Below are 20,618 nucleotides of genomic sequence, written 5' to 3' on the forward strand. Positions count from 1 at the left end.
GATTCACTGGGCCCCTCTGTAGAGTAAGCAATAAAGGCTGAAAGTTCCTCTCAGAAGAGTGAGCCAAGCTGCAAAGACTGAGACCAGACCAGCTGCCTGCAAGAAGCAGGAACCAGCCCCTGGGAGAGGTTTAGACCAACTGAGTCACTGGGAAAGAACACTCCAACCTGTTGAGCTGGATGCAGGCTGTGCAGTGTGCTTCAGGTTCCCATCTTTTGTGAGCTGTCACCCATGCTGGGGTGGGCTTTGGTGATGCATCTGTCTTTGAATCATTTCTGCTCCTGTAAGTAACCATTCACCCATATACCTGTAAGTAACACCAATAAAACTCATGGTTCACCAAGTTGAACTTTGGTATTGTCCATACTTTGGTCTGTTGTGGTGAGTAGACATTTGTGTTGCATCTCCCTGTTATTTATTAAGCGGCGCTGTTTACCATATGAGAGAAGACACGAGGCACAATAAAACCCACTATAAGAGTTTATTAAGGGAAGGGAATAGAAAAGGTGTGCATAGGCCTATGGAATGATCGTGCAGGAAGAGAGAGAAGGAATAGGTGGAACCCACTTTTATAGGTTCCCCGCCTCTGCACATATGGATTTACGTAGCTACGCCATGCATGTGCATAGATTACGTGATTGCACTACTTGCTGAGTGGCTAGGAGTTCAACACTCCCCAGGGAAAGTTTTGTCACACAACAGGAGGGAAGGTGACCAGGGTCTGACCTTAAATAGACTGGACTGTGTTTATTAGCACACACAACAAGGGATGGCCTCTCTTCCATTCGAACTTGAGGGGTCTGCTGGGGGGGAGGGGGAGAGAAAGCTGGCTGTGACCCTTTCTAAAGGCAGGGTGAGGGGCTTGGGAATAAGGGAATCGTTGCAGCCATAGCCCAGCCCTCATGTCTCTGTAGTGTCTTTCCTGGAATTGTTTGCCCAAGGCAAGGCAGACCCAACAAATGAGTTTCCTTTCTGTGCTGAGCAAAGTCATCTGTAACCTCATAGGAATCTTGTTTTACTACTGTGGCACTCTCTTGGGGGTTCGAAAAGAAAGAGACCACCATTCCAATTGAAGTATCTGGACAAGACAGAATTTACTCCAGGGTGCACTAGGAAGAGCCAACACACAGGACAGGAAGTGAAGGGACCGTTATTGTCACAAAATGCCCCAAGATCAAGTTCTCAGCACAAAGGAGATTTACTGGTCCTGGAGGGACAAAGGGCAGGGAATAAGAGACAAAGACAGAGGGCGAGGGAGAAGGGGAAGGGAACAAGGGAGAGGGGGGAGAGATATGGGGGGGCACAAAGGACTGCCTCTGCCGACGGAAGAGAGTGCTGGATGTATGGGTGACGGAAGAATCACGAACCATGGGTACCTTTCTAGAGCTTTATTGGGAGAGAAAGGGAGAGAGAGAGAGAGAGAGAGAGAGAGAGAGAGAGAGAGAGAGAGAGAGAGAGAGAGAGAGAGAAAGAGGGAGAAAGGAAGGAAGAAAGGAAGGAGGAGAAAGGAAGGAAGAGAAAGGAAGGGAGGGAGGGAGGGAGGGAGGGAGAGAGAGAGAGGGAGGGAGAGAGGGAGGGAGGGAGGGAGGGAGGGAGGGAGGAAGGAAGGAAGGAAGGAAGGAAGAAAGAAAGGAAAGAGGAGAAAGGAAGGAAGAGAAAGGAAGGAAGGGAGGGAGGGAGAGAGAGAGAGAGAGAAAGGAAGGAAGGAAGGAAGGAAGGAAGGAAGGAAGGAAGGAAGGAAGGAAGGAAGGAAGGAAGGAAGGAAGGAAGGGAGGGAGGAAAGGAAGGAAAGGAAGGAAGGAAGAAAGGAAAAGAAAGACCGCACCACAGAGGGGAGAGAATACGGATGGAGAGAGTGCAGAAAGAGAGAGCACAGAGGGGGCGCGCCCGCTTTTTAGGCTGGGACTCCGTCGCAGGCTGGTGACGTAATTAAGGACATAATCCTTACAGCTATACATCTGGCACTGACAGTTATAATTGGAGAATCACTTTCTAGCTGACGGAAAACAGACCAAGGCCATCCTTGATCTTGAGAGACTTAAGTTCTGTGTCTCAGATAAGAGGTGGCTAATCGTAAGCCAAGATTGCTGGTTTTGGGCATCGGATAGCTCCCCCGAGCCCCAGAACCATGATTCAGTCTAATCCTAAATAGCATTTACATATTATCCACCAAAGCCAAGTATTTCTCTATAAAGCTGAGCTCCCCTGTGGCCTCTGCTGCTCCTGTGGGCATTCTGGCTGGTTTCCGGCTGCACCATTCGGCTTCCTTTCCTCTTCAAGAAACGCTTCACTGTGCTCTCTAGAAATCTGAAGCGTACAAAACACTTCATGAGGAGGTGCTGTTCTGTGCACTTCAAAGCACATCCGAAGGGTTTTTATAAATGCTGAGGCCATTCTGCAAGGAGGGTTCACAGCAGCTGTGAAACAGCCTGCCTGTGATTGGATGGTAATCTACAAACAACCGCTGAGATGGAGTTTTTCATAGGTTAGAAATACCACCCATCCATACTGAGCTGCTTGTCACTTTTTATTGATCCTTAAAAAAAAAAAAAGCCAAAAGAGTCATGGAGTCATATGGAAGATTCTGACTCCTCTGCCCGCACCCACTCGATTAGGACTAACCGGAATCTGCATTCTTTTAGCACCTCTGTGCTGGGAACCATGCTGTCTTCTCACTCAGCACGTTGAGGCAGAAGGTATGCCAGATCTCTGGTCAGATATTAGATACAACTGGTGTTGCAGGAACCCCCCCCCCCCCCCCGGGCCTCCTCCATACTAAGGATGCATACTCTCCCACTGAGCTGTATTCCCTGGCTCTGTGAAAATTCTTCAATGGATGGCTTTTAGCACGTGGCATTAATGACCTGTCACATGAAAACCATAAGAAACAGCCATGCTGACAAGTGACAAGTCACAACAGTTTTGCTGCATCGGGTTTCAAGTCAGACTCTCTCCCACAGCGTGAGACTTGCTGGGACTTGTTGATATACATTGGCAAGAGGACTCTGAGACTGGCCTCTGTGTGTGGCCCGAGCCTCAGCATGATTACTGAGCTCACACATGCCCACCTGTCAGCACTAGCAGCTGGCCACCATACCCAAGGACCTCCTGGACATCTGCTGGTGCCGTTCTGTGGGCCTGCCACAGATGAAGGACGTCACTCTGTATGTGGGTTGAGCACGTAAAGCTTTTAAAGCACTCTCACTGAGGAAGATTCTGAAGTGGAGCCTACGGCAGCGTTTTCTGTCCAAATAACTGTTCCCTTGCATTTTTTGTTTGTTTTGTTTTTGTTTTTGTTTTGAGATAGGGTCACTCTGTACAGCCCCGGTTATCCTGGAACTTGATCTGTAGACCAGGCTGGCCTCAAACTCACAGAGATCCTCCTGTAACTGTTCCCACTTGATGAGATGTTTAACGTTTGTATTCATGTGATGTATTATAAGAAATGTTTGTGTGAATAAACTGAGCATATTTAGAAGATAAATCTGTGAACATCGTGATTGATGAACAGCATACAGACCACTGGCTGTGCGCTCCACACCATGGAACTTTTTCCAAAATTGATCACCTAGTAGGACACAAAGCAAGTATCAATAAATAAATATAGGAGATTGGAAATAACACCCTGTACGGTACCTGATGGCAATAGAATAAAGCTTGAAATTAACACCAAAAAAATATGGAGATTAAACAACAAACTACTGAATGACAAACAGGCCATTGAAGAAACTAAGAAGGAAACTTTAAAAAAAAAATCTTGGAATTAAATGAAAATGAGAATATAATATACTCTGAGATATAAAGAAAACAGTCCTCTGAGGGAAATGTGTGACTCTAAATGCCTACCTACACACACACACACACACACACACACACACACACACACACACACACACACAATCAGAAAGCACACAAAAAATTAATTAATTAAAATTAGGAGTTTGTTACAATAAGATCAAGACAAGCCCAAAAAGCACTAGAAGGAAGGGAGGGAAGGAGGAGGGAGGGAGGGAGGAGGAGGGAGGGAGGAAGTGGGGAAGGAGGGGGGAGGGAGAAGGGACCAAATCAGGGCAAAAATCAATGCAATGGAAACGCACAGACAAACAAAGACCACAATGGAAGGAAGAGTTGGTTCTCTGGAAGATAAACAAGCTTGACAGACCCTCAGTCAAACTAACCAAAAGAGAGACGACACACTGATGTTCAGAGATAGCGTCCACACCAGTTTGCAATCCCACCAGCAGTGAACAAGTGTTCCTCTTTCCTCACGTTCTTGACAGCCTTGGTTTTAAATTTGTTTGCTTAATCATAGTCCTTCTGACAGAGGTAAAAATGAAATCTCAAAGCAGTGTTAATTTACATTCCCCTCACTACTAAGGAGTTGAACATTTAAGAATAACACCTTTTTTTGTGAGTTCTGTGAAGATCTACCACAAGACCCAGTCCTGTCACTACTGGGAACGCACCCCAAGGACTCTGTCTCTTACTACAGAGATACTTGCTTAATATGCTGCTTGTTGCCCTGTTCACCAGAAACTCTATTCCACCAGCAAACAACCAAGATGTCCATCCAAAAAATGGATGGACAATGAAAAGGGGCTGGGCATACACGGTGGAAATTTATTCAGCTGTAAGGAAAAATGAAATTTGCACATAAATGGATTAACTGGGGGGAAAAACACACTAAGATAGCCCAGATCTGGACAAACACCACATATTAATAATAATATAATATGTAAATAATGTAAATAATAATAATAATTTTTTAAAAAGGAAAAAATGCTTGGAGAATCCACATACGGAAACCTACTATTTTATAACATCCAAATGTCTATCTATCTGAGTTTGATTGGCGTTACCTTACATGGAGGGACAATGGCCCTTCCAGAAGCCAAGCTCATGAAACAAAAAGTCCAGTACAGGTGTCGAATACCTCCTTCAGGTTATTGGTCAGTCACACGGGTCCCAGAGACTCCCCAAACAACACAGGCTAGTTAGTGCCATTGCTGCTGATCAGCCAACAGAATGTGAGGGTAAATCCACATCGCTGAAAACACCTCACACTTCCTTCACAGAACATGGAAAAACCAAGCTGGTTCTGACCTAGATGCTCCCTCTTTGTTGGCTAGCTTTATGGGCCCAGAAAGTGCTTGGTAGGCTGCTCATTGAGAAAACTCATCAACAGTCTTACCCTGATGTGAACCTTAGGAGTGACCAATGACCAGCCCGGCAACATATGTCCACTCGTGTTATGGTGGCATGAACGCTATGAGGGCAACTAACAGCTTTTCAGTTGGACTTAAGAGTCACTGCACAAGAGGGAATTCATGCCTGGTACTACAAACCTGGCCAAGGACCTGTGGCAGGGGAAGTCGTAGGTCCCAGAGGAAATTTTACTGCTATTATTTAGCTACTGAGACAGTATCAAACCACCCTATAAGTACTTATCCTCCTACCCATAAATTAGTGCACCTCTCACCCCTTACTGAAGAAGCCTCTTTATGCTGTGGACGATGGCTACTATAGAGACTCACAATTGTTCAAAGTATAGAGAATAAGTGACCACGGAATATTCAACCCCACCCCACCTCAAGGCTTAGGGATCGTCGTATAAAAGAGGACAGAAAGGGCCTAAGAGCCAAATATTGGGAAAGAGAGCTGCAAAATCTGTGTCTTCTGGAGTTGACAGCGCTGCTGCATTCACCAGCTCACAGCACTTTGTAATTGCCTACACAAAACCTGCACAAGATGGGCCAGTCAATATTCCAGCAGGGAGAGGGGAGGGTGTCTAAGCCCTGAAAGTAAATGCCTGTGCACTAAGAGTTCTATACCCAGCAAAGCTGTCTCTGAGTTGGAGAAATAAAAACATTTCAGGACAAGAAAACAGTAAGGCAAGTCATGACAACCAGGCTAAGGGTCATGGAACTTGCTTTCGAGAACATTGTACAGAGAGGAAGAATTTGGAGCATTCATCCATGAGAACACAGGAAAGACTACATTCCACAGGGAGAAATAAACAGAAGAGATCTGGGAAGGATTAATCACATCCAACACAGTAAACTTCTAATACTAGCAATGGAGGAAGAAAAGAAATACTAATAAACCAACTAACAAAAACATCAGCAAAAGAAAATACCTCTCACTAATAGCCTTAAATGAAATTATCCTTAACCAATTAACTAATTGGTTGGATATATTTTTTTAAAAGACTGAACTACTTATTGTCTCCCACAAATTCACACAAGTGACAAGCACTGACTCAAAGGTTAGAAATCAACCTGCTAAGCAAATGGAATCCATAAGCAGGCTGGACTAGATATTACTTATCTGATAAGGTAGATCTCAAACCAAAGCTAGTCGGACAAAATAAAGAGGGATACCACATATTAAGAAATAGAACAATTAATAAATAATATATAACCACTGCAAATGATTATGCACTCAGTCTTGGCACTCCTGACTTCATAGAACAAATGCTAAAAGGCACAAAAGGCTGCATACATTCTGGTACAGAAACAGTGGGAGAAGAATTCAAAACCACGTTCTCATTTCTAGTCTGAATTAAAATTCCACAAAGAAACTGCAAGGCTGAATTATACCAGATATCAACTGGACTTCATAGATATCAACAGAATATTCCACCTGACATACAGGGAATGTGTGTTCTCCTCAGCAGCTCATAGAACCTTTCCTAAAATTGGTCATATTAAAGACCAAAAAGTAGGCTTTTGTGAATACAAAAATATCAAAATAATTCCTTGCATCCCATCAGACCACAGTAGAATAAAGCCAGAAATCAACGACAAGAATAACCACAGAAATTAGACAAACCCTTGGAAAACAAACAGTTATTTTTAAGTGAACAGTGCATCATTGAAGAAGTCAGGCAGGAGATTTAAAAATGCCTATAATCAAAGGAAAACAATAACTGACCAGAAGCTCTGGGGAACAGCCAAAGCTCTGCTAAGAGGAAAGATCGTAGCTGTAAGAGCTCTAATTTCAAACAACAGTCAGACAAACAAAACCCAGAGAGGGAACAGCCTGAAGGCTCAGCAGCTAAAAGCTTGCTGTACAAGCCTGATGCTCAGTTTCCAGACCAGAGCTCAGCTTTTAGGAGCCACACAACAGTGGACAGAGAAGACCAAATCCACATCTTTGTCCTCTTGCATCTACATATGTGCTGCGGCATTCATGATGCATGCACACACGCGCACGTGCGTGAACACACACAAAAAAATAATAATAATGATGATGATGATGAATTTAATTTAATAATAATGAAAAAATCAGACATCTCAAATAAATAACTTAATGATGTACTTCCAGACTTCAGAAAGACAAGAAGACAAACTCAAATACTGCACATGGCAAGATAAAAATAAAGACTGAGGCAGAAGCTAGCCAGCAAAAGTTAATGAAATTAATAATACAAAAGGAGTTACAATAGATCCTGATGAAATCTAGAAGACGTCAGAGGATGCTTTGAACATGTACAAAAATCTAGAAAGCCTGAAGGAAATGTCTAAATGAGTATGATATGATCTACCAAAATTAAAACTAGGATATGCAAACAACTTAGATGTGAAACAAACAGTGAAATTGAAGCAATAATTAAGTCTCCCTGCAAAGGAAAGCCAAGGATCAGGTAGACTCGCCAGCTGCATCTGGCAGTATTTCCTGAATAAACTTTGATGCCCTGTAATTTGGTGCAGATACATTCAGAATTTGAATGTCCTCTTGAAGAATTGTTCCCTTGATAAGAATCTCTTCTATTTTGCGGGGGGAAGTCTATTTTTTTGTCCAGACATTAGAACAGCTGTATGTGCTTGTTTCTTAGTTCCACTTGCTTGAAGTAGCCTTTTCCATTCTTTTACCTGAAGGTGGTATCTATCTTTGGTGGTGAGGTGGGCTTCTTGGAGCAGTCAAAACATAGATCTTGTTTTCTAATTCAGTCTTCTAGTTCTTGTATCCTTTTTTTTTTTTATTGAGGCCATCAATATTCAGAGTTGTTATTGAAAAATGTGTATGGATTTCTGTTATTTTGCTGAATTTGTAATGTACTCTCAGACTTCCCTTGATTATTTGTTTTGGTATGATTTACTTAACACTAGAACATCTTTAGTGTATTTATCCTTCTCTTCAGGCCGACATATCCCTTCCAATATCCTCTAGTGAGCTGGCTCAGTGGTCATAAATTCCTTCAGTCTATTTTCGTCACAGAAAGTCTTTATTTTTCCTTCAGTTCTAAGCGATAGTCTAGGTTGTAGAGCTTGGGATGGATCTTCTCGGGACCTTCCGTCTTTACTTGTTCTGTTGAATAATCAGGTGCTAGTCTTCGTACTTGACTCACCCTTTCTGTCTTGCAGCATTCAATACCCTCCTTTTGTCTCTTGTCTCAGGGGTTCTGTTGCTGGGATGAAACACCATGACCAACACACCCTGGGGAAGATTATTCTCAGTGTTTTAACTATAATATGTCTTGGGGAGTTTCTCTTCATGTACAGTCTAGTTGGTGTTCTATAGGCATCTTGTACCTACCTGGCATCTCTTACTCTAGATTTTGGATTGTTTTTTCTATGATTTTATTGAAAGTATTTTCTATGTTCTTAGCATGCTATTCTTCTCCTTCTATGCCCATAACTTGAAGATTTGGTCTTTCCAAGGTATCCCAGAACACTTCCATATTCCATTAACATAGTTTTAAATTTTCTCATTGACCTTTACTGAATGATCCAATTCTTCTACCTTGTTATCCAGATCTGATACCATTTTCCACATAATCTATTCTGTTGACAAGTCTTTCCACTGAGCTTTTGATTTGGCATATTAAGTATTTCATGTACAGCATCAATTCAATTTGGTTTTTCCTCGGCAATTCTCTATTGAATTCAATTTTAAAATTGTAGGTTGACTTTTTTCATTTTTTCAGTTCTTTTTGTTTACCTTTGGGATGCATTCATGTCTTGATATCTGATTTTTGTTTGTTTGTTTTGACATAGCTCCAATTATACTTTAAGATCATTTTCTGTGGATTTTTTCAAATAGTTATCATTGGCAGCCATTACCAGGATCATCTCAGGCCTCCTATGTGGGTCTGTAACTTCAACTAGGAGCTGTGGAACCTCCTGTGCCTGTGAGCCTCAGGTCAGATCCTTTTTCTACTCCTGTTAAATATACTGCTCAAAGTCTTATGTAGGGCAATAAGACATGAGAAAGATATAAAAGGGATACAAACAGAAATAGGAAAAGATATTCTAGTTTGCAGGTAGCATTATTTTATATTTACAAGACCCTACAGACTTTACTAGAAGACATTTATATCTGATAAGGACTCTCAGCCAAGGTGCAAGATACAAAGTTGATATGCACAAATAAATATTGCTTTTCTGAATAGCACTAATGAACTTGCCTAGAAAAACATAGGAAAAAGCATCCCGTTCACAATAGCTTCAAATGTATATAACAAAAGATCCAAGACTAAACCTAACCGAGGAGCAGAAAGACCTTCACAATGAAAATTTTAAGATGCTGAAAAGTGAAACTGAAGACAGTCTATAAGATAGGAAGAGTGTCTATGCTCCAGGATTAGCAGAATTAATATTGTGAAAATGGCTATATCACCAAAGGTAATCTACAGATTCAATTAAACTCCACCAAAATTACAGAACTAGAAAAAAAATCCGAAAATTCATATTGAAACTCAAAAGACCATGAACAGCAAAAGAGATTCTAGGGAGGAAGAACACTACTGAAAGTATTACAGCATAACCCCAAACTACACTACAGAACCATAGCGACAGAAACAGTGCAGTACTGGCACAAAAGCAGACATGTACACCGTGGAATATAATAGGAAACCAGAAATAAGCCCAAATAGCTATGGCAACCTAATGTTTGACATAGTTTAAAAAAAATACAAGATATGCCATTCAACAAGTAATGGTGGTAAAATTGGATATCCTAATTTAGAAAAGTGAAATTATATACTTATTTGTCACCTTACATAAAAACCAGCTCAAATTGGATATAAGAAATTAATTTAAAACCTGAATTTCTGAAACTGCTAAATTTAGGCAAGTATTTGAAAACGTAGGTGTAACCAAGAGACCCCAATAAAATAAGAAAAAAAAAACACAAAAGGATAAATATCACTACACAAAATTCAACATCTCCCATGCAACAAAGGAACTGTAAACCGAGGGAGAACACCATGCAGGATGGGAGAGATCTTTGCCACTTGTATTTCAGGCAAGGGCTTAATATACAGAATATATAATGAACTGGGAAAATTAATTACCAAAAATTACAACACTTCCAATTTAATAAATTGGCCAATGAACTGAACAGTCAGTTCTCAAAAGGAGAAACACTAACGATCACATCTTAGTTAGGGTTTCTGTTGCTGTGATAAAACACCATGACCAAAGACGACTTGGGGAGGAAAAGATTTATTTCAGTTTACAGTTCCACATCACAGTCCATCATCAAAAGAAAACAGGGCAGGAATCTAGGACAGGAACCTGACATGGAAGCAAAGGAAGAATGACCCCTGGTTGGTTCTCCATGGCTTCCCCAGCCTTCCTTCTTCTCTCAGCCAAACAACCTACCCAGGGGTTGCAGCCCCACTGTGAGCTGAGTTTTCCCACACCAACCGTCAGTCAATAAAATGCTGCAGTCCAATACCACAGAGGGATTCTCTCTATCAAGATATGTCAAGTTGACAGCTGGCAGAGCCGAGATATATATATAATGTTGAATAGCCTTCTCCATTGTGCAAATTAAAACTGTTTTTAGATTCCATTTCACCACAATGAGAATGACTATCATGAAAACAAAGGATAACAAAATCTGGCAAGAATGTGGGGAAAGAGGTATCTATATTCACTGTTGATATAGGTTGGTACAGTCACTATACAGAGATCAGCATGGAGCGTTCTCAAAAACTAAATGTAGAACTAGCACGTGACCCGGCTGTGTGACTTCTCGGCATATGCCCAAAGGATGCTGTACTCTACCCCAGAGATACGTGCACATCTGTGTTTATGCCGCTCTGTTCTGAATATCCAGGAAATGGGTCCCGCCTAGATGCCCACCAGCAGATGAAGGATCATGAAAATGTGATCTATATATGCTAAATGGAATTTTATTCATCTGTAAAGAAAAATAAAATTAGCAAGAAAATGGACAGAACTGGAAAGTGTAGTGACTCAGGCTCAGAAAGACACGTGGTGTGTGTTCTCTAGCACGTGTGGATCCTGGCTTCTAATTTATAGTCACATATAAATATAGAGAGGCATGCGGTTAGAGACAAGGAACTAGAAAGAGGCTCACGAGGGGAAAGAGATTTTAAGTGAGCAGAGAGGAATGAGTGGGTGGGAAGGTAAAAGAACACACACTATACGAAGGTAGAAAAGGGAATTGTGGGTGGAGGCATCAGAGAAACAAAGATATGGGATAGCGGGGAGAATCAACCCCTAAAACACGGAACTCCATATGGAAACTTTACTCTGTATACTAATTTAAAAAAATTTTAAAACCATAATTCTGAATGTGTGTGTATATCTAATGGGTATATCCTTAAACTATATGAAACCAAAACAAAAGAACCAGGCAACCCACAACCCCTGATAATAATTTTGAAACACTTCTCTCTCAGGGATTAGTAAACATCTCAGTCAGTAAAGAGCCCACTGGACAAGCGTGAGGACCTGAGTTCGAATCCCCAACACCCATGTGAAACACCAGTTGCTGTTGTAAGTGCTTGAAATCTTAGTACTGGGGAGGCAGAGGCAGGCAGATCCTTGAGATTTGCTGGTTGGCTGGCGTTTCTGAGCTCATGGGCTCCGGGTTCAGTAGAGATCCTGTTTAAAAAAATGGAGAGTGATGGAGGAAAACACTCAACATTGATATCTGACTTCCTCACATGTGTATGTACATGTACACACATATATGCACATATTCAAATAAAAAGTCAGTATCCTAAAACATCAGAATACCTATTCACTTTGTATCAAACCTAGCATGACTTGGAATTCTCTAGATAGCTACCCTCACCCTTATACACACACACACACACACACACACACACACACACACTAATACAAAGAATGTGTGGTCAATGGCTCACCTTTAACCTGGATGATGTGGTAGGTATTAATGAGCAGACATTCTGACTCCCTAGGGTTTAGAGGCCTTGTTTTATCTCAGACGATGCATTTTCTCGTTCTGCAGCCTCGGTTTTTGAGTAGACAAGGACAGCTCAGTAGATGGCTGTCCTTACCAAATTTCTGGGGTGGACGAAAATTGAGTTTTCCTCCTTCCAGCAGGCCAGCAACAGGACAGAACCCACAGAACTCCCAATAATTAGATCAACTTGGCAAATGTACTGCAGACTCGAGGAATATCTAAACTCGATTTTCTTGTCCTGTGTGGGCTTGGTTTCCTTATCACCCCCGAGGCCTAATTAGCTTTTCTCAATTTTACACAGGCTTTCTCCCCAAGGAGTCTGAAAGGCACCCCTCTCAGTAGGAACTTCTTTTATTTGATTGTTTTGATTCAGAGCTAATTTTGCTTCAAGGCTTCTGGTATTTTTCCTCAGATGACGTGGGACTATTCTTTGCATTACCGCATTGGAACCTCCTAACATCGGTACTACCAACTGTGACACCAAGATGTCTCCAGATAATGACCAGTGGAGATGGGAATCCTGCTTATTAGTCTCCAGTTCAGAACAGGAAGAAATCCAGAATAGTTCCAAATCCTCAGACACCACATACCTGGATGACAACTCTCTGTGTAAATGGCAGACACCCATAAGCTCCTCTCACCGGCTAGCTGTGCATTTTCCTTTCAGTATTTGTCTCGAATCCACGCTAGGCAAGTGCTGTACCACCGAGCTATATGCACAACCAACTGTTGTTAGCCAGGAGGTTAGCTCTGTAAGGGACTGACCAGTAGACCCTAAGAAGAGGACCTAAAGACCAATGGGTATGACAGTTCAAGAACATGATGATGGAAGTGATCAGCTCTAGATGGGCCAGCTCAGAGTCCCCAAAATAAATGTAAGGGATGATGGGTCATGGTAGTCCATTCTAGCTCATGGGACATGGAGAAAGTCCTGAGTGAGTGAATGTATGTTGTTGACGTGAACATGGCCATGTCAAGGACCACAATGCTTCAGACCCACGGGAGTGGCAAAGACTGGTCTACATGCCGATGTCTTCCTCCTTGCTCGGTGGTATATAATAAACACACTGAATTTCCAGGCTGCTACTGGTGCCTCTTCATCAAAGCACACAGCCCACCTGATCCCCCTTTTCTGTATGTCCCGTCCCTCCCTCCCCTTGGCCCCCTGTCCCTCCCTCTGCCCCCCACTCTCCCGTCCCTCCCACACACACCCCCACCACCCCGGTTAGGTAGATGACTGAGCTGTGCAGGCCACAGTACAAGCTGGATGAGATTCAAGTAACATCAAGACTCCCCCTCTAGGGGAGCCTGAGCATGAGCAGAGACGGCTCCCCTTTCCCCTAGTGAGCTTTGCTGCTTTAGGGGTGCTTAAACCCCCACACGTGGTCCTGCATCCCACACATTTACTTACAACAGGCTGGATGAAATGGCTTCTGAGGAAAGCAGGCTGTTCTCTCGGAAGTGCCCGCCCTGACAGAGCAGAGGGCGGGGGCGCAGCAGAAGAGAAGAGCGAGGCCCCTGGCCCGCCAGGGTCTGCGCAGTGATGCTTGGCTCAGCCCGTTCTTTTTCTAGGATGCGTTCTGGCTTCCTCACTTGTTCTAATTAGACTCTGGGCTGGCTGGCTGCTACTGTGTCCTACCTGAATTATTTTCTTTTGGGACGCAAGAACCAAGACAGCCGCTGGAGCTAAGACCAGAGGAAACTAAAAGGAAGTCAGAGGAAACTAAACTTTCTTCCTCTCTCCTTCCCCTCCCTTCCTGCCTTTCTTCCATTTTAGAATTAAATAATTTGTTTAAAGAAACTTTTCCTCCAAATGAACCATCAATATCAATAATATTACATGTACCCCTAATTGGAGTAAAGCTATTTAAAATTACTGTGAAAAACAAGAGTGAAATTCTAGAATTACTTCATATTCTCGTCCTAGAGAAATCTGGTTTACAAGGCAGGAATGCTGATTTCCACAAATAACATAGAGTATCTGTTGGCTCTAACCACCCTGTTTCTCCACATAAAAACAAGAAGAAAATATAAGACACCATGTTTAAGAATATTCTAGATGTAAAAGTTGGTCTGACTGATTTATTAATGCAGATAAGCACCCACCCCCTACCTCCACTCCCATCCCCTTGTCTCTCACTCTTTAGCTAAAGTTAGTGTTGATCTCCCGGGCTCAAATAATTCCCACCTCAACTTCTAGAAGAGCTCTAACTGCAGGCATGGTCCGCTATATCTGGCTCTCTTTTGGTTTTTGTTTTGAAGATTTTATTTATTTTTATTTTATGTGTATGAGTATTTGCCAGAATGTATGTTTGTATGCCACATGCCCACCATGCCCACGAAGACCGGAAGAGGATGTCAGATCCCCCAGACAGTTGTGAGCACCGTGTAGGGGCTGGGAATGGAACCCAGGTCCTCTGGAAGAGCAACCAATGCTCTTAGCCAATAGAGTCACCTCGGCAGCCCTACCTCTTTTGGTTTTTTTTTTTTTTTTTTTTTTAAGAAAAAGGACACACAGATTTTATATAACCAAGGAATGAGAGCATTAGAATGCAATAAAGCAAAGATGTTAACACTGCTACCTATGCCTACGAAGCTACTAACGCAAAGCACTGTTGTGATGCATGATGGGAAGCTCTAGTTGACTCAGTCTCAAGTGTGCTACTTTGAGAATTAAGTGTTCCCAGCTAAGTTGGTGAAATTTTCCTTCAAGGAATGAGAACATTTTTTATTATTTGTTTGTTTGTTTGTTTTTATGTATATGGGTGTTTTGCCTACATGTCTGTCAACCACATGCATGCCCAGTGCCCTTGGAGGTCGGAATGCTTTGAAATCCCCGGGTCTGGAGTTACAGACAGTTGTGAGCCACCATATGGATGCCAGGGCTCTAATCTGAGTCCTGTGGATGAGCAGGAAGTGCTCTTAACGGCTGAGACACCCAGCCCCTAAATAAGTGAAGTTTTCACAGATTCTAGAGCTCAGCTTGTACAGCAGTCATAATTCCTGTGTGACCCAGACTCTTGCAGTTCTTGTGTTTCACTTTCTTACTGTACTGGAGGGAATTCCTGTGGGTATCTGTCAGCTTGCCTCCCACAGTATCCAGGACAACTTCTGGGACACAGATATCCCATTCCTTACATGACGCTTTGCAAATACATAAGCAGAGGCTTTGCCTTCAATTAGCCCAATATTCCTATTTCCTGCTCCTCCCATGGTCACACATCATCATAAGTCATCTCCATAATACCTTCTGGGACCAGTTGTTGCTATGGAAGCTGTTGCTATGGACTCTGGAGGTTGTGATGATCTGTTTCCCAGATCGGCCCCTCGCAGCCCAGCTGCTACAGACCCTCCTTTTGTTCTCCGTATCTACCCCAGCTCAGCTCTTCATCGCGTAGATTTATTTCATCTTTCAGGAATCTCATTTGCTGTCGCCTCTTCCAGTCTTTGATCTTTGTACAATCAGTGGCTGGGAACTGATCCATCCTCCTTCCATCGTCTTTCCTACCTGAGAGTGTGAAGGACAAGGAAAGAGGAAAGGTGGACTGAGCTTTAGTCTCCGTAGAGGCATATTTTTTCAAACCCCTTTGAAAGCAAGCAGGTCTTCAAAGTGTTTCTCGGGATTGCTCCAACTGCTGTTTTGTTATGGGTACACACAGCTGAGAGCACACTAGCACTTCTGTTATGCTAGGATTCATATCTTATGACCAAGGACCTTGAGACACACGCATATACATGGAAGAAAGCTGGAATGTGCCAGGGTGTTGCAGTGAGGGTGACCTCGTTCCATAGGGAACTGTGGTGCATCTCATTAAGTGAGGTGTTAAGACTTTTAGCTTTGGCCCTGTGTTGGTGATTTTGAGGAGAGCCCAAGTCAGCATGGTTTTGTTCTGTGTTGGATACTTCCAGAAACCAGATGCAATTTCATGGTTGGGTACGTTGATTTTTTTTTTCCTCTCCGGAAGGCACAAAAACATAAGGTCTCAATGCATTAGCCATTTGTCTGGCTAATCCCTGCAAACATTAAGGAAAAGGTTCAGTTAAACATTTTTGGAGTCCTATAAATAGAAAGTTAACAATGTCGTTTTCCTACTCATCTGGAGCCACCGTCCAGTAAAGCGTCTGACTTGTGCTGTACCATCTTTCTTATTTTTAGCTCTGGGTATCTACTCCAGAAAGTGATGAATTATCTTTACTGACTTGCCTAGTTCATCTCCAGACACAGTTTTAGCTCTTCCTGGATACGTTTGTGTCTCACTGGGTAGCAAACGGGTGGTGTGAGCAGGGTCCTGTTCTTCAGGGATTTGCCACTCGAGAAAGCTGTGTGACTTGTCTACTGTGTCGAGCATTCTGACGACATTGAGCTGCCTTTTGGCTCTCACCCATCTTCTTTCAAGTCCGTTCTCTTTGGGTGAAGTTTTCCTCCTGTGTTTACTCTATTTGTCTTTTGCAGCTCCTTAGAGTATGATTGTCCTTTAACAGGATCCAAATTATGCCTTCCACAAATAGATCGCAATGGGGTGGTGTGTGCCACACAGCTCTTGACCCCTCGAACTTGGCATCCAGTCCCTCCCCTGCTTTTGCCTTACAGATCTGCTGTTCCCTGGAAGCTCACTTTGGGGGAGGGGAGAGGCAGTTCTTGACGTTCGGCACATGCATCGCCTCACACAGCCCTAAAGGATTATTAGCCAAGTACCACCCTCTCAAAAACCCAAGCGCCCCCCATGGGCTGGTAGATAGATTCACAAAGGAAAACAGGCTTTTATAATTGGAGTGTTGGTTTTTTCTTCAGAATAGGAAAAGGCAGATGTATTGAGCACACAACAAGGAGGCAGCCAGCAGGGCAGAGAACGGAGCGCCTCGCAGGAGCTGGTCAAATGTGGAGGTTCCATTTAGGAGAACCCACTCTGTAGACTTAGCTCTCTCCACACAAACGAGGGCAGTCTTGTTTGGTGAACACTGAAGTCTGGGCCAGAGATGGCTCTGTGGTACAAGGTTGTGGTTAATGTTGATTTTTACCTCTGCTCTTCCAGTGCCCTTCAAACTCGGGGACAACTCTAAAAAACTCCAAGTAACCTGGAAACTGCTCTTGGTATGGTCTAAAAGGAGTTGCTTTTATGGTGTTTTATAGACAATTCATAGGCCAGAGCTTTATTATAGAAAGCTCACAGTAGCTGTTGTTTTAAAAATAACAAGCAGTGCTGGTTACTGGACGGGAAAGGTCATGAGACACAACAAAACCCAGTATCAGAGCTTTATGGGGGGGGGGGGTGGACAAAAAGGACCAGGCCTGGGGAAGAAGCACGTGCAGAGAGAGAGAGAAAGAGAGGGAGGGAGGGAGGGAGGGAGGGAGGGAGGGAGGGAGGGAGGGAGGGAGGGAGGGAGGGAGGAAAGAGCAGAGAAGAGAGAGGAGGAGTCTGTGTCCAGCTCTTTAAGGATTCCCATGCACATGCGATGGTGGGCTTACAGAGCTACACTACGCATGTGCTAATTGCGTGACACGCAGCACACTGATGATGTAATACCCCTACTTAGTTACTGCGCATGCTGGAGAAACATCAGAATCCTAACAGTGGGAGTTTTTTTTTTTTGTTTGTTTTTTTGTTTTTGGCTTCTCGGTTATGGCCTTCAGCACAAAATATTACACAGTCCTGCTGCCCATCGGTAGAAGTGGAACAAAGACTCAGAGAGACAGTGGAACCCCCCACACCCCAGGAGTGGGTCATGGGGCCAGAGCTCGGCCACATCTGTATGACTTGGAAGGAAAGAAGAAAGGACAGCTGGGTTGAGCGGTGTTCAAGGCTCCTTCCTCTCCAGGACTAGAATAACAGGTGTGGTGAGAGAGCATCTCATTTACGGGAAAGAAGCTGCCTGCCTGCATCCCATCTGATGTAAGGACTGAACTGTCAGGAGTCCGGGGCTTCTCAGGATTAACTGCTGTCTGCAGGAGGAAGGATGATCAACCTTCAGTATTTAGGGTGATGGTGGGAACCCTCTCAGGTCCACTTGCTGTTACCTGGCTGTTTTTGAGAGTTAACATCAGTCTGAATAAATTGACGTAAGTGAGCTAAGGAAGATGGGTCCTGGGTCAGGTTAGTCATTCCAGTACTGCATCTTTCTTACTAATGTTCGTTAGCTTCAGAAGGGGTTATCCATAATAATCTTTCCACCATCACCTCTGTATTAATTAGAAAATGCACCGCTGATGGACAGGCAATGACTATATTATGAAATACTCCCTGGCGACTTGTGACCTATAATGGAGGGATTTCACTTGTGCCTCTCACTCCATGGTTTTATGATGGAGGTGGTAGCAGAGCATGGCCTTTGTGATGCCTCTCCAGTGATTGCTTTCTAAGAGCTTGTCATTAGCACATGGAAAATTCCAAGAGGCAAACCCCAGCAACGCAAATGTCTGCACAGGAATGTTGCAGGGAGAGAACGCTGTTGCCAAGGCTTCCCGTAATCAGCATCTGACTTTTCTTTTGAACACCATGAAATCATCCCCTTTGTGATTTAATTTCTGAACAGCTCCTGTGGGTACAGAAATATACAGTAGTCATAATCCCAAGTGTACCGAGGAAATCGACTCTCCAGGACCAGGTGATGCCTCAATGAAGAACTGCGTATGAGAGAGAATTTTCTGGAAAGGGGTGAAAGAATCCGTTCTATAAGGGCAAAGTCCATGTGAGGCCTGCCTTCCTTCGCCTCTGAAATGCTCAGCAACCAGGACTTAAAATGATACGCAAATGCTTTGTCTGTGAAATAGTGTCCATTAGGACTATCTGGTGCCCACCCCCTCCACTTTACTCTGGGGAGGGCAATGAACTTATTTATTTATTTATTTAGGATTTTATACATGCGTACAATCTATTTTCATCGTATTCCTCCCTCACTCCTTAAACTCCACCCATGTCTCCCAACATCCCCTTCTAAAGCTTGTGTTTTCACATATACTCCTGAGTCCAATTAGTGTTACTCATGTGTACGTGGGTGTATGACTGGCTATGGACATGGGCAACTGATTCCCCCTGAGGTTTGGCATGCTCTCATCCCTTGATGGATGCTAAGCCATGACTAAGAGGGTTTTGTAATTCTTCATTTGTCATTAGCTTTTTATACTGATAAGCTGGTCCCGCCCACCTGACACCAGATGAGTCTTCTTGGCTTCCTTGCGGGATTCCTTTCTAAAACCAGAAAGGCTGTGGCTGTAGTTGGGTCCCTGATGCACACTGCAGGTCAGAGCTACTTGGCACACAGCAAGATCTTATCTAGCATTCCAGCTCTTGGGGAAATTGAAGAAAGCCTACAGGCGAGAAGTAGGAGGCTAGAGCCAGAGCTGGAGTTCTCTGAGGAAGAGAAAGATGCCTGCCAGGTCCCTCCAGTGTGAGGACTGCAGACCAACAGACAACGGCCAGATCATACACCAAGACAGAACTTGGACACAGTTTACATCCATCAGCCCAGACAGCCAAATTGTGCCGCTAAGACTGCCTTTAGCATCAAGGATTAGGGTGGCCCCGGGCAGCAGTGAGTCCTGCTCAGCAGATGGTCATTTCTATTAGCAGAACTGGAGCCAGCTATAAACACGAAAAAGTATTCTCTCAGGAAGGATTTTTGGAAGGGGCAGGGGTAATAGTGTGCAGGACTTCTGCAAGCCCGACCATGGTCTGCCTTTGATGCATCCCTATTGCTGAACCTCAAAGAAGTTACCTTTAAATTAAAACGCATACAAAGGAGCTTCATCATATGTCTACCAGGGTCAGTAAGAAAATGTGAAAACTCTAATTGTTGACCGTGTGATCTGGTAAATGTTATTTACCGGCCGTGAGAATGGACCACGAGATACTTGGAGGGGGGGAGGGTTGGGAACCAAAACAGCTCGCCCACACAGCTGCCATGACAGGCTTAGAGGCCCAGACACAGCTTCTGGCAGGCAACACCTGGACCCCAAAAAAGCCATAAGCTGACTCCACTCAGTGGTGCCTGCATCTAAGAGGAAATACCTGACATTCCAAACATTCCTTGTACCCCTAGACAATCAGGGACCTGAACCCTAAAAATCCCCTCACCCCAACCTTTGCCATCATTAAAAAAAAAAAAAAAAAAAAAAAAAAACCACCACCCTGCCTGGGCTCTGGGCTCTCTGCACTCACTGCTGGGTGGGACGGAGTCCAAGTTCTGAGCTTGAAAATCAAAGGCTCTTTGCTTTTACATACAGGATTCGGTCTCCGTGGTGGTCTTTTGGGGGTACCCCTGATCTGGGCATAACAATACAATGAAACCCACTTTAAGAGTTTATGAGGGGGATAGGAAAGAAGGGAGAATGGGAGGGCCTGCTGAAGGAAATGTGGCAGAAAGAGGGGAAGAAACAGGTGGAGTCCACGGTTAAAGGTGACCTCAAGGGAAGCGTATAGAGGCTTATGTAGCCA

Source organism: Peromyscus maniculatus, chromosome 21 (assembly GCF_049852395.1).
Source record: "Peromyscus maniculatus bairdii isolate BWxNUB_F1_BW_parent chromosome 21, HU_Pman_BW_mat_3.1, whole genome shotgun sequence".
In the NCBI taxonomy this organism is placed as follows: domain Eukaryota; kingdom Metazoa; phylum Chordata; class Mammalia; order Rodentia; family Cricetidae; genus Peromyscus; species Peromyscus maniculatus.